Below are 14,125 nucleotides of genomic sequence, written 5' to 3'. Positions count from 1 at the left end.
GGTGCCAACGCGCATGCGCGTCCCCCGGCCGCCTGCAGTATTCGTTTTGCACCAGCAGGTGGCGGCAGAGGGCGCCACCGGACCCCACGGCGCATGCGCGTCCCCCGGCCGCGTGTAGTACTTGCTTCCCACCAGCAGGTGGCGGCAGAGGGCGCCCGCGGGCGTCATGCGGCATTCGTGGCGCCCGGCAGCCTGCAGTACTCGCTTCCCACCAGCAGGTGGCGGCAGGGGGCGCAACCGGACCCCCACCGCGCATGCGCCCCCCCCGGACGCCTGCAGTACGCATTTTCCACTAGCAGGTGGCGGCAGAGGGCGCACGCGGGCGTCACCGCGCATGCGCGGCCCCCGGACGCCTGCAGTACCCGAATAACACCAGCAGGTGGCGGTAGAGGGCGCCCGCCGGCGCCACCGCGCATGCGCGCCCCTCGGCCGCCTGCAGTACCCTTTTCCCACCAGCAGGTGGCGGCAGAGGGCGCCCCCCGGGCCCCACCGCGCTATGCGCGCCCCTCGGCCGCCTGCAGTACCCGAATAACAGCAGCAGGTGGCGGCAGAGGGCGCCCGCCGGTGCCACCGCGCATGCGCGCCCCTCGGCCGCCTGCAGTACCCCTTTCCCACCAGCAGGTGGCGGCAGAGGGCGCCCGCGGGAGGCCTTGGCGGGCGGATCACAGCTCGCCTACTGTGCCATTCGGAGCTTGGGGCTGTATTTTTTCCAACGTATTTGCTACCCACACCCCGCGGGGCAGCTTGTCTTACAAAGAAGTCTCTCTGTTAATATTCTCTTTAAGGCGGGCACGAAGCATCCACTGCTCTTCTAAGCAAGCAACCTTCCTTCTGTGCTCCCTTCGGGATGCAGGACTACGTGCACTCAGATTTATTCCACTCATTTTTCTTCCCCTTTTCATTGGCACAGTCTCCAAGGACGCCTGGCTTTCTTCTCACAGACTCGCGTCCGTTTCAGTGTAAGGCATCTTTTCCCTCCGCTGCTCTAATCCAAATTCAAATTATCCAGATAAAACAATAGCGAGGTAAGAGAGAACTGTCTGAGTTAAAGTCACCATCTTTCTGTAACTAATTTAGCAGACAGCTGTACCGCATCAGAGGAGGAGGTTTAGATGCTAACCAGGTCAGGCACATCACGGTCAAGTGAGCGCCCCCGGAATCACTAAAGAAACTTAAGGAAGAATCTACTAGAAGAAAGCTGTCTCCTCTTACCACCGCCTATTTAAAAGATAGTGTAGTACAGGCAGTTCTACGTGCATAAAACCACATACACACAGTATACCTGACCCAAGTAAATTCCCTCTTAGAAGTCCACCATTAAGCAAAAGAGGTGTATTGTGGTGACATACAGCTGCCGTGTAATGATCCTGAAGGGATGAATCGCCCTATGTATTCCAAGGTACTACTGTGGTTTGTTTGGTTTTTTTTCCCCCCCCCCCCCAAGTACGTTCAACAGTACAGGTAAGTACGTTCCCGCTAAGAAAAAGAGTTCAGAATTGTTTATAACGAGTTCGTTCCAAGTGTCACTTTCTCACTTAACGTAGTAATAAAGATACGCTGCTGCTTTTGGATTTTATTTCCTTCTTGAATCTCACTGGTGTAATTCCAATGGTCAAACAACCTCTTCCAGAAAGACCAGCCCACTGCTTCACAGGAGAAGGAAAAGATGTCTCACACACGCTGGCTAGTACTAAAAAGAGTAATAGGAAGAGAAGTTCAGGCCATCAATGTAAGTATGTTTCCCTGCCTCTTCTGCTGGCTGGTCAAGTGGAATCCTCAGGACAGCCCCAATACCTTGTGAAGAGCTTCTTAACGCCAGCACAACTTCAACCTGTCTTTTAAAAGAAAGCTGTTAAAGGAGCAGGAGGCTGTTTTTAAATGAGAACAACCGAAAATAAAATTATCTGAAGAGCCACTTACTACTGGCATATTACCGTTTAAAAGGAAAATATTAATTACGTGCAGGTGCTCCAGTCTTCGTTGCATTTTCTGTGATTCACAACATTACCTTTGAACAAAAGAGTAAGAGGAACGGAAGAGAGGATATTAACTCGGGTAACCAAGGATTTGGTAAGCTGGAACTTGGTGTCTTTAACACTTTAGCCTTGGAGCAAAAATGTACACCCTGTACAGGCTGAGCTGACTGATGAGGCAGGTGCTCCAGGGTACGTGCTACCGGGAGGTAAGTAACAAACACATTCCGCAGCTATTACCAGAAGTGGGGTTTCAGGATATGCAGACTGGTTTCACAAAAAATATTAGCGGTCTGTTGGTGACAGACAATTCGAGGAATTCAGCGCTGCCCATTACAGACTCCTCAGATCAGCACTTAACGAGAATTAATAAAAGGGTTTATTTTTTTATATATATATATATATATATATATACATATATATATATATACATATACATATACACACACCCACACCCACCCACCTATGTTCAAAAAAATGTATACAGTTAAAATATCAAATTAGTGATCCGGTAACAACACTGTTCAAAACCAATCTCTTTTGTATGAACATTAAAATAAATGCACACTTTTAAAAGCATTTATTTTTAGTGCTTCCAAAGCACAGCGTGTGCCAAGGCAAGGCCACCTGAAGAATCTCCGTCCTCCTCACGGGATGAAAGAGAACTGAAGTCAGGGACCTGGGAAGCCTCAGGTGCGCTTTCATAATGTCTGCAGATAAAAACAGAAGAGAGTCTGAGGTAGATTGTTTAGTAACCACCAAGTGGTAACAGTCACAGGGCTGTCTTTAGCTTTCATTAACACAACAGCAGTTTCTTTACTCTCGATCTACGCTGAATCTCAAGTTTAAAGGCATGGCTAGCAGTTCTCGGGAACAAGGCCCTCGTCTCTGTGCTGGCAACATGCAATATTACCAGTGCAGGTGTTTCTGGGAGTTTTGTTTGTTTGTTTGTTTTTTTATTGGGACACACACACACACACACACACCAGATGGGATCTCTCCACAATGCAGACACTGTGTGCATTTGACAGTGCCCCATTTTAGTGCGATCCACTGCCTATTGCACGTAAAACGGCTAATGACAGTATTCAAGTGAGTAAATTCTCACCACCTGCAGGAGGGGCAGCAATGGTTATTTTTTTCAGCCTGTTGAGCAAAGAGCACCCTCCACAGGAAAAAAGCCACACCTTTCATAGCACGTCCTTAAGGTTACAGCCCAGCTTCTGCCGATAGAGGTTCGTAAAGTTAAAGCTCTGCTGCTTCTTCTCGGACTCTGACAGTAAGATCACTTGACCGCCAGGATGGCGAGGGCAACAGCTACGTCCTCTTCCACTCTTCTGCGGCACAGCAAACTCATTCCCGGTCCGTATTCCTCTGGCTGGTACACTATTATCTACCGTTCACCTGATTAACTCTGTTGGGTAGGCTGTTGAACTCTAGCTCCTCTAGCGTTCTCTCTAAGTGCTGTATTAAGACACGATTTTTAAACCTAGGGAAGTAATTTCATTTCTTCTTCCAAAAACAGCAGTTAAATAACTCAGTATTATTTGGCCACGACAAACAGTATTAGCAGAGGCTCTCTGTTTCCAGCATGGAAGAGCTTCCCTCATTTCTGACGCCAGAATGGCAAATTTAATTTGATACAGCCATCTTTCCCCAACCCACGCAAATTCTGGGTCTTTCTTCCATAACCACCCGTATCTTTCTATTTCACACTTCAGCTCTAGGTAACGACCATTTACTTCAGAAAATACAACGGCAGTTTGACCGCTGAAACTGTAATAATTTAAGTATGTCAAAACAAAACACTTGTTTTGGAAAAGACTGAGATTTGCTATCATGAACAACGTTAGCGTTTAACTCCGAATCATTCGTATCTATACAAACCTTGCTCCTTCCCTTATAGCAAATTCAATGAAATACTTCTGAGTTTCCATCGGTCCTTGTACGTACCTCCTCAAGAAGAGAGAAGATTTTTTTCACGATCTTAAAGAAGAGATCCAAACGGATATTAGAAACAGATCTTGTAAATGCATTTTCAGTAAATCTCAACAGCCAAAGGAAAAACAACAAAGCCTAGAGTTTCCCATTTCTGCATACAGTAATGCACGTAAGAAAAAAAAGCCAGCATACCAATAATTTGAAGTGATATCGATTAGCTGATATTCAAATGTAACGCTGAATTTTGTTCTCTTAAAAGAGCAGTATCTAGAAACACCTGCCCTTGGAAAATGCAGACTAGGTTTAATCAGCAGAGAAGCCTTGCATCTCCACGAACACGCTGCCATGATCAGCAGTTAATAGAAACAAAGGGATACCAAGCCACGTTTCAACCTAGAGCTGTCATTTTTGAAAGCAGAGGTTTAAGATAACTACTCTTTACAAGATGACCGATCTATGTGGAGCATGAGCACGATTGTCTCGTATAAAGTTTAACAAAAAAAAAAAAAAAAAAAGTAGCGCCAAAGAATGAACCGGACACCTTAGATGTGAAACAACAGTATTTTTTCATTGGTTTCTGTGTTTTCTTCTCTGAACCAACTATGAAAACACGAATGGCGCTGTGACTAAGCCTGCTTAAGAGTGCTGCAGTAAGGACAGTGAGGATATAAAGTTGGACTGTGAATACATGTACTTACTTTCTTGTTCTTCCACTACTTGTACACGACTAATCAAAAATCATTCCAAATCTGAGGTTTTATTTTCAAAATAGATCCTCATTTCAAGAAAAAGTCTTCTGTACCCCTAGCCTATTTTTAATACACTAATAAAGAACTTACTTCTTCCACGTTTGCGAACCTCTTTCACCACTCTGATTTTAATGCCAGCATCGCTTCCCTCCAACATTGTAGGTGTTATTTTAAATCAATTTGGCACAGATTCAGAAGTAGACTCCATCACTCGTTTTTGGTCATCTCCAGCCACGCTGTAATTTAGAGGCCCTCGAACAAGTGCATTGGTACCAGGTTTACGATCCAAGCCGTCTTTGCATCATTTAAGCAATTGAACTCATCATGTAGAGAGTCTAAGTCACCAGGTGACATTTCATCCTCTCCCTTAACAGCTGGAACCGAAGAAGCCATTTGCACAGACAAGCCATCAATTTGCTTTTCCAGCAACTGACAGTTTTCTGCTTTCTTCTCTCCATTACCATCTTGGACAGTACTGATACCAGTGTCTGAAAATTAAGAAGGAGCTTAGTAGTGCATATAACTGCAGGATCAAAAAACACAGAAGGACGTTATTCTGCATCCCTTCTTGTTGAAAGTACTGTGGAGAGAGTTACTCAGCACTGTCAGATCACTTCAGTAGTTTTATTCACCCTTTGACGCAACCACAGGAATACCTCCTTTTGGGCTGCTACCGTCTCATATGACTGTCGTGAAGTTATTTGCTGTATTCCCATTTCAGTGACTAAAGTAAACTAAAGTTTCCCCTCCTTCCCCGAGTTCCAGCAAATTTTTCTTTCGACTCTGCTGCAACAGGTGGGTAAATTACTATTTGTGAGAAATTTAAAAATTTTTTTTTTTTTTTTTTTTACACACTTTCCTTCCCCACTTCTCCCTTCCCCACTATAGAATACACAAATGAGAATTAAAAGCTGAAATGAAATCCTTGCTACCGCCAAACCATCGTGGTGAAAGGTTTCAGCACTTTTTAGAAACAGTTCCAAATTATTGCTCATTCAGGACTTCGTTACCTATAGCAACAGCCTGTTTGTCTAAGCCGACCAAAGAAATTCAGTCCCAATTAACTCTAAAACTTACGTGTCCTTTTGAATTAACACAGAAAGCACGGAGACCTTTTTTTTTTTTCCTGCACATTATGTCCATTTATGACCACACAAGTTCCTGTACTACAACAACTCCAACATACTTTTATTTGTTGGCATGCCTTTGAGGTTCAGATATGGTGACGGAGATCCAGCAGCACAGGGTGGCCCTTTCCCACCAACATGGTTTGTCACAACAGTGACTGTGGCCGTCGCAATAGCGGCGACGTGCTACGCCTTCTCTCTTTAGTGATGCTGGAGTATTGGGCTCTCCAGGACGCTTGATCTTATTCTGAGGCCCAGCAACAAATTTATCTGCTTCATCTATCATCGTACCCTGAAAAGACTTTTTTTTTTTTTTTTAAATATAAGTAAAAAACAATTGCTTCGTCAATTCACTACCAGAGTATTTGCCTCCGTGTTACAATTCAGTTACTTTTCAAATAATGATACAGCAGATAGCAAGACTTCTCCTACCTTCTCATCCTGTTTGAACAGACTGCCAAGTGTATGAAGAAGCCTTTTTGGTTGATCTGGATCGATCTCCCGAAGGGGTGAAGGCATCATTTTCAACTACTCCTGATGATTTCCCCTTTGAGCAACAGGAACGCCGTGAAGGCAGTCTGCAGCAGAACAAGGTATCTAAATTTAGTCTACCTTAAGACTAAGGAAATACAAGCCTCGCATGCTTCCATTTCCAGTGTTAGCATTTAAGATCTAGAAATCACTATTTCCTCCCTCTACAAAACAAAGGAAAAGCAAAAGGCAAATAAAGCCCCTCTTTCCTTTCACCGTCACTATAAGAACATCTACTGCATCCTGTTGCACAGGAAAGCTCACCCATGAAACTTAATTTTCAAATTCCAAGCACGCACAACATGTTTTGTGACAGAAGGCAGAAATTTCATTCTTTTCCTTCGGAATCTAGGGAAGGACGACTGACCCAAGAAACGATGCAAAGTCTACTTCCTCTCCCACACCGAGGACAGAAACACTACTTAGGTGAATTAAATAGCTGTACCAGAATATTAATAAATAATTGTGTCCATTTACCTTCATCCTGCCCCACGATATCCCTGCGTGTTTTCAGAAGATTGGTTCTCATTCCGGTTAGCTGATCTAGAAGACTGTGACAAGACATATCATATGCATTTCTGAATGCCCGTGGCTTCAAATCCTAGTTTTATAATAAAACAAGTAACTTTCAGTTAACCCGCGAGTTCTCACGCACAAAGAAATTGCTCTGTGGGCTGTACTACCGTTAACTACTAAAAAAACAAAACAAAACAAAAAAAAATTCCAAAACAACTTCAGACATTCTGAACGTATTCTGAAACAACTTTCTTTCCATCTCTCCGGAAAGAGCTTTCCTCCTATCTGTGACAAAGGAAAAAAAAAAAAAAAAAAGTTGTGATCGCGGGAGTCGTTACACAAAGCCACACTCTGTGAATTCACTACTACAGTTAAGATCATTTTTAGTCAAAAATACCTCGGCAGCAATGCTATCACTGCAAACATAGCGTTGCCAAAAAAAAAAAAAAAAAAAAAAAAGAAATTCAACTCAAGATATAGGAGAGGGCGAGCTAAAAGCACAAATAACATGACCGATGGAGGCTGCAACAACCACCTGGTAGATGGTTGTCCACAGCCCTCGGATTGCATGGTCGTCTTTCCTGACAAACGAATACTGGAAGAACAGAAAAGATACACCGTGTGTCCGCAAAAGCCTTCGGGGAGACTACTGAAAGGAAAACCAAACCAAAAAACTAGGAACAGCAAGTGGCGTATACGTCAGTTTTGTTAACAGAGCACCACTAATGTACCAGGAATTTCCACATTCTTCGCCCCTCCTCTACCTTGAAAATGTCACCCAATTCTGTCAGTGTCTTCACCATCAGCATTTATTTATTTATTTCGTTTTTCACGTGGACATGCGAGGAAAACATTTCGAGTACCCTGTCATCGAGGAAGAAGAGGAGAGGGGGGAAAAAAAAAAAAAAAAGAGAGATGAGGGGGGAAGAAGCACTGCCATTCCTTTCCTCGGTAACGCGAGCAAAAAGCTCAGGCGCTCAGCAACAACGTGCTTTGAAAGATAAAACACAGAAGAAACTGCACGTTATTTAGTCTCAGCTACAGAGTCACGTGTATTTGTACCTGCTCATTTATTCATCTGCCAGTGTATTTTAGTACAAACGCTACAGAACATAGAAACCGCAAGGTTACTACTACCTTTTGTGACCGACGCGATCTTTGGCAGGAACAGCTATCGAAAAAGAACCAACAAAATCCCCTTCGTCGACAGCCATCCGAACCTTTATCGTCTAACAGCAGTCCTACAAACATCCCCTGGGATGCTCAACTCCTGAAACTTTCTGTTCAACTTGAGGCAGAACAAGCCCTTACCCTGGGCACCTTCACCCAGCTCTCCACTGCTAGCAGAGTAGCACCCTGATACTGTCCAGGACGCGCTGCAGCAGCCTACTCGCTTACGCGTATTTACTGCAGCCTGGTTCGAGACGCGCACAGAGGGACCCACGAAAAATCCACCCTTTCCTTCAGAGAAGTAAATACATACATACATACGGACGACACGGTAAGGAAGAAAAGCTGAACACACAGCATGCGGTCCTTTACCGTGGGGCAGATCCAGCATCAGCACAAGGAGCACGTGAGCGATCATCTACACCGGCCATCGCGACAAGCCAAACTCACGCACACAAGCCTCGACCTGAAAACACAGAACACATTAAGTTCCTTTATAGCTTATGGAAGTAACAACCAGCATCTCAGATGCAGTTGGATAGTTGGATTGCATCAGCTTAGGGACTGCCTCCTTCAAAACGCACAGGGGGGTGGGGAAACCAGTCTTGGAAACCTGTTGCCTAACAGGAAGGAGACTGTTGTCTTCTCCTCCATAGGTGACGTTCTTCCAAGCATCGTCCTGCTCCTGGATTTTACCAGCCGCGACGGGATGGTCCTACCGGCGTGAGTCGGGAACGCTTCCCACGGGGTTTCTGTGACACTGAAGTAAGTTTTCTGCAGGTACAAGTAACGCAGCACGAGACGGCAAGGAAGCTAAGGCACCGTCTGCAGCACAGCACGTGTGCGATATTGGGCCTGAGGGGACCAGTCAAAGCCTGCAGTAATCGCTGAACAGGTGGGCAAGCAGGGAGCCCTACGGGAAACAAAGCTCACGTTCTGCAAAGCTCTTTTCCCGTCAAGAAGACGGCCTTTTCTATTCAGCGCATTTACTGAACTTTAGGCTACTTCCCATTCGCTTTGGCAAGTTAGCCTTTGCGTAAGCCAAGAGGTTTTAAACTGCCAAGCACCACTGATGGTTCTTGTTCTCCAACAACAGGGAATTTCAATCAGGGCACTCGTTAACAGGAAAGCCTGGCTCTGTTTCACACAAATCACGTACCTAAACCACGGAGACAGGAGTCTGCAGGAAGAACTCTTTAAAAGGTGAACTTAAAGAGAAGGATACTACTCATTTTTCCAGAACTTCTGCAAGGACTGCGGCAAAAAAAGGCTGAACCAGGGACGTCTCTATCATCATCCCCTCTAGAATTCAGCAACTCCATACAGTTATGGGGCAAATACCACAGCTGCAGCGCAAGACAAACAAAGACCTCGAAGGTCACGTTTCTGCCTGCGTACCGAGTTCCGCTGGGAAGACCCCCCACCTCTGGAAAGACCCCCAGCCGCTCAACTCCCAAGCAACGTTGCCACGGCCAGTGCTTACGCAGAGTTTTGCTCTCTCTCGCTGCTCAGTACAGGCCCAAGGCCTCCTTTATTGCACACAGTTCAAGCAAAACTCTTGGGACATAACCAAGAGACAGGCAGACAGACAGACAGAAATTGCCTCTCACGTCTGTCCTCACTGACCGCAACCAGCGTCCTGGAAAGCCCCGCAAGCACCGGTCTATTCCTAGGACAACTCCGAAAGCTGAGGCGGGACAAAGTTTAGCCTCTCGTACCAAAGACTGAGCAACAGACAGAGCCTGACAGGCCAGTTCATTCTAGGTCTAAGAGGCTACTACGACTCGGCAGGCACTACGTGCCTTCCTTCCCTTTGCGCTTCCCAGCGCCGAGCAGCTCGCGCTTCCGCAAATTCAATGAAGCCTTGGAGCCGGGGCTGCAGGAAGCTTACGAGCACGCCTCGATTCCACCCCGAGGTCGCTGCGACTTACCTGGGCAGTCGGGACGGACGGGCTGCTCTCTCTCCTGAGAACCCTGCGACCGCAGCACGCCAGCTGCGGCTTTCCTCGCTTTACCCGGTGCGCCACCTTCGCTCGGCAACAAACCCCGCAGGGGTCCTAGCGGCGGGGAGCTGCTTCTGCCCCGGTGAACCGCAGCACAAGGAGAGAGCCGGCTGTCAGGACGCAGGGAGAGGAAAGCCTCCGAGGCGCGGCGCGGCGCAGCCCAACGATCAAGCGCAGCGAGGACCCGCGCCCGGCCTCAACACCCCCCGCCCCTCCCGGCCCGACGCTCCGAGGAGGCACCCCCGGAGGCTCTCGCTCGCCTCACCGCCGGCAACCGCGCTCGCCGCCAGCGGCAACCTGCGCCTCCCGGCGCGCACGGCCCGGCCCCGGCCCGGCCCCGGCCCGGCCGCGCAGCCCGGAGCCCACGTGGCCGCCCGGCAGCGCAGAACTACAGCTCCCAGCATGCCTCGGGACGGAGCACTCCAGCCAATCCAGAGGGGCGTCGGCCACGCGCACGCAACGGCACCTCCTCCTGCTGCCCTCTCTGCCCCCCCCCGCCGCCGCAGCCGCCCCCATCTCCCCTGTCCCCTCTCCCCCAGCCCCTCTCGTGCTCCGAGCATCTCCAGCATTTCAGGAACTGGAACCCTGGAACCGCTGACGTCTGGCACGTGTCAGAAACGTGGCAGGAGACGTACTCTGCTGTCGCAAGGCACTTGCAAAGCCGGCCCGACAGCTGAAGCAGACTCACACAGTCCACCGAGCAACTCGGGGCCCCCACTGCTGTCCACTCACCCTCATGCTTCGTTCAAGCTTCCGTGCCTACGCCCTGAGCTACAAGAAACAAAGAGAGAAGGTCACATCCACAATGGATACGCAAACAGCGCGGCACATGCAGAGGACTCAAACACAGAGACCAGAGTCAGACAAATAAAAAACAAACAAACAAACAAACAAACAAACTGAAGTCCACAAATGCCACAAGGCCATGAATGCATAGCAGCCCCGGCAGGGGTAATGACAGACATACCCTTTGCAGATGAAAAAGGTGACCCTGCTCAGACTCTTGGTAATACTGCACCAACGCGGTCAAGCCTCTTGTAGCATGTCATCAAGCTGGTTTTAGTCCTCTGGAGAGTTACACGAGTGGGTTGATTCATCTAGAGATTAAAATACAGATCAAACACAGGAGCGTATCATCCCACCATCCCAAAAAAAAAGTGAGCCAGCAACCTCTGCTAAATATCCCTCTATGAAGTGAATTCCAAGCCCTTAGAATTCCAGAAATCCATAGACTCCAGCCCGCCTAGAGAACCCGGCAACTGACTGAAGGAAAAACAAAGCACTTACCCCCAAAGAGCAGCCCAGGCAGAAGGAGCTCTCTGACGGCATACTTGGGGCTCATATACCTTTTGGTCCCACCCAGCACCCAAACCCAATCACCTGGGAAAGGGGAGGGGCAAAGCACATGAAAGTAGAAAGAGGAGGAGCGGCAGCTGTGGTTTATTTACTTATTTATAAGGCTTAGCTCAACAGCATGCAGAGGGCAGACAGGAGAACTGGGGAGTTTCTAGAAGCAACAATCCCCATGCTTTCACTGCAGCTTTGAATGTTAGAAGGACATTACCACCAAGCAAGTAACTGAAGCTTTTTCAGCTCGAATTAGCTCAAACTTTTATTTACGCAGAAAGAAAAATCTAGGAGCAGAACAGATTATACGCCAACAAAATCAATTCCGTTCCACTCGCAGCAAAAATCACTTACTTCAGCAGGCTATCTGAGAACCAAAAGGCTATGCTGATGGGTCAAAACACACTACAGGACACTGGGGCCGGGCCCTCCGCTGCACCCACTTAAAACCCATCCCTACACTCACCAAGGTGCAACCCCAACCCGAACACAGACGCAGCATTTCAGCCTCAACACAGTTTCCAGAACTGCTGGAAAGCAAGCTTCATCCTCAGCGAGGCGTGCTCAGGCTGCACAGGAGGGGGCTTCGGGCACCTCTTTGCCTACCGAAGGAGACCGCCATCAGCACCTGCTTTGTTCCGATCCTAAAGGCTAACATCACAGCCCACGTCGCCTGGGACACCTGATAAACAGAAGAGAAAGCAGCCATACCGTTTTCAAGCCGTCCCTGCACGTGTCGCTCCTCGATGATCTGCAACCTCTTCTCAAATCCTCAACCGCTTCTGTGGAGAGCCTGCCATGGCACCTGCAAAGCAAGACCCTTCGCAGTCACCTCGTGCTACTTGGCAGTTCTGCTCCAATCCAGCTCACAAACAGCCCGCCCTTCCCGTGCTGCTCTTCAGAGTGCAGCTTGGCCCCTCTGAGCCTGTGCGACACACCTGTGAAACAAAAAGAAAAGCATAGGCTGAAGCAGCATCCAAAGCCACAGCACAGCTGGGACAGTTACTCTCATCTGCTCCCTAACCTCTGCTCCCTCACCTGCCCTCGAGGCAGATGCTTCCATCTGCTCTCTTAGGCCAGCTACAACACCCCTGAAATATAAACAGGATTTTTACTGTACTTTGTGCAGGTAAGTAACTGCAGTGACAACTGCACCCCTAAAGTACCTGCTACATCTGTTCATCGCTCACCTTGCCAAAAGCAGCTCCGGTCAAGTCCCGCGTTGTACACTGTGTTTCAGCTTTAACAAATGAAAACGGTCACAAGATAATCATTCAGCTGCCAGCATTAGCACCCATCCCTCAACAACACAAAGGGACCCCGTTTACAATATTATCATTTCAAAACAGCAGCCCCCATACCTCAGCACACCTCGGAAGTAGACCAAGCCAGTCACCGAGCTGCCTACGGAGCGCTGAACAGTTCCGGAAGGAGCTCTTTCCTGTGACAGGTTCCTCCAAAGGTTTACACTCTACTGGGGACAGGAGAGAAATAAAAATAAAAGTTTCAAGAACCCCTTATCTGTAAGCTTTCAAGATTCCACAGACCTCCTCCTCAAGCACACCGTTCAAGCACTATGCGAGCAGCTGCTCACAAGCAGCTCAACTCTTCCCCCCCACACACACATCTGACAAACACCACAGAGATGACTGTGCCTGCTGCCCTTCAGTACGTGCGCAGAGGCAGACCAGATGTCTTCGCCAACACAGTCCGGACAATGTATTAGCACACCCATGCACTGCCACGTTAGCTGTCATCACTAACTGCCAGGCAGGACAGCTCCAGACCAAACACATACACACACAGCCACGCCACAAACACTACAAACAAAACACACAACACAAGGCGCAAGAAAAAGTGACCCCCGGAGGGAAGCCCTATGGCAACAGCAAGTCACAACAGGTGCTCTGCACCAGACCCAAGGAGAGACTCAAATGTCACGACACGCGACCGGAAGACACTGCCAGAACTGGGGTGATGGAGGCCTAAAAAGCCTTCCTTCAAGACAAGAGACCAGAAGGATGGGGACTGAAAACCCCATATGATTCAAAGATTGAAGCCGAAATTCCTTTAAGCGGTATATTCTTTATTGCAGCGCTGGATGCACGGGGGGATCTCTCCACCTATCGTGCATACCCAAAGCAGAAAGCAGTCTTGAATTTATACAATCAATCTATCAATATTCTACCGGCGCCTATACATATTCATTGCCTTGATTAAGGAGGTATTGGGGAGGCATTGGGGAGGCAAGGACAATCCCCAGACATGGACTGTATATCTCGAAACAAGACACTGAAACTCATGATAAGGAAGCGGCAGACGGACAGAGAAACAAACGTAAGGACTATAAATCTCAAAACTGGACATTGGAATTCATTATAAAGATACAACAAAGGGAAGAATTGGCAACAACCAGCTCTTGCAATTAAGAAACCTGCCAATTCAGCAGATTCCTGACCAAAGGTGAAAAGTACACTGTGAGGAAGACTCGGGGTCTTCCTCCCAAAGACCCCTGCCCACGTCCCAAAGACCCCTGCCCACAATTCTTGGAAGGCTCTACGCAGGCGCAAGGTGCCAAAAGGCTAATTAGCATGAGAAGCGAGGGAAGGCGGGGATAGGTAATGCATATGTATAGGTGCTTGTAGAATATTGATAGATTGATTGTATAAATTCAAGACTGCTTTCCGCTTTAGGTATGCACGATAGGTGGAGAGATCCCCCGTGCATCCAGCGCTGCAATAAAGAATATACCACTTAAAGGAATTTCG

At 47.9% G+C, this 14,125-nt stretch overlaps 1 long non-coding RNA gene across 13 annotated transcripts; it reads right to left on the bottom strand.

The window, feature by feature from the left end:
- Positions 1 to 240: 240 nt before the first annotated feature.
- Positions 241 to 13,989, bottom strand: LOC311429189. 13 transcript variants are annotated; one of them, XR_014688135.1, is made up of 16 exons: positions 12,719 to 13,989; positions 12,548 to 12,597; positions 12,069 to 12,162; positions 11,824 to 11,959; positions 10,978 to 11,107; positions 10,699 to 10,781; positions 9,939 to 10,084; positions 8,592 to 8,781; positions 8,380 to 8,473; positions 7,602 to 7,701; positions 6,799 to 6,872; positions 6,223 to 6,368; positions 4,754 to 5,151; positions 3,861 to 3,959; positions 3,161 to 3,437; positions 2,344 to 2,683 (listed from the first exon to the last, which is right to left on the bottom strand). It is a non-coding gene; the product is annotated as an uncharacterized lncRNA (long non-coding RNA). The 13 variants fall into 13 exon arrangements; XR_014688136.1 differs by having other exon boundaries at positions 8,592 to 8,759; XR_014688137.1 differs by lacking the exon at positions 8,592 to 8,781 and having other exon boundaries at positions 2,347 to 2,683.
- Between the last annotated feature and the right edge of the window lie 136 nt (positions 13,990 to 14,125).

This window comes from Aythya ferina (assembly GCF_964211825.1).
Source record: "Aythya ferina genome assembly, contig: HAP1_SCAFFOLD_423, whole genome shotgun sequence".
NCBI lineage: Eukaryota > Metazoa > Chordata > Aves > Anseriformes > Anatidae > Aythya > Aythya ferina.
This window is presented reverse-complemented; position numbering and strand designations above follow the sequence as displayed.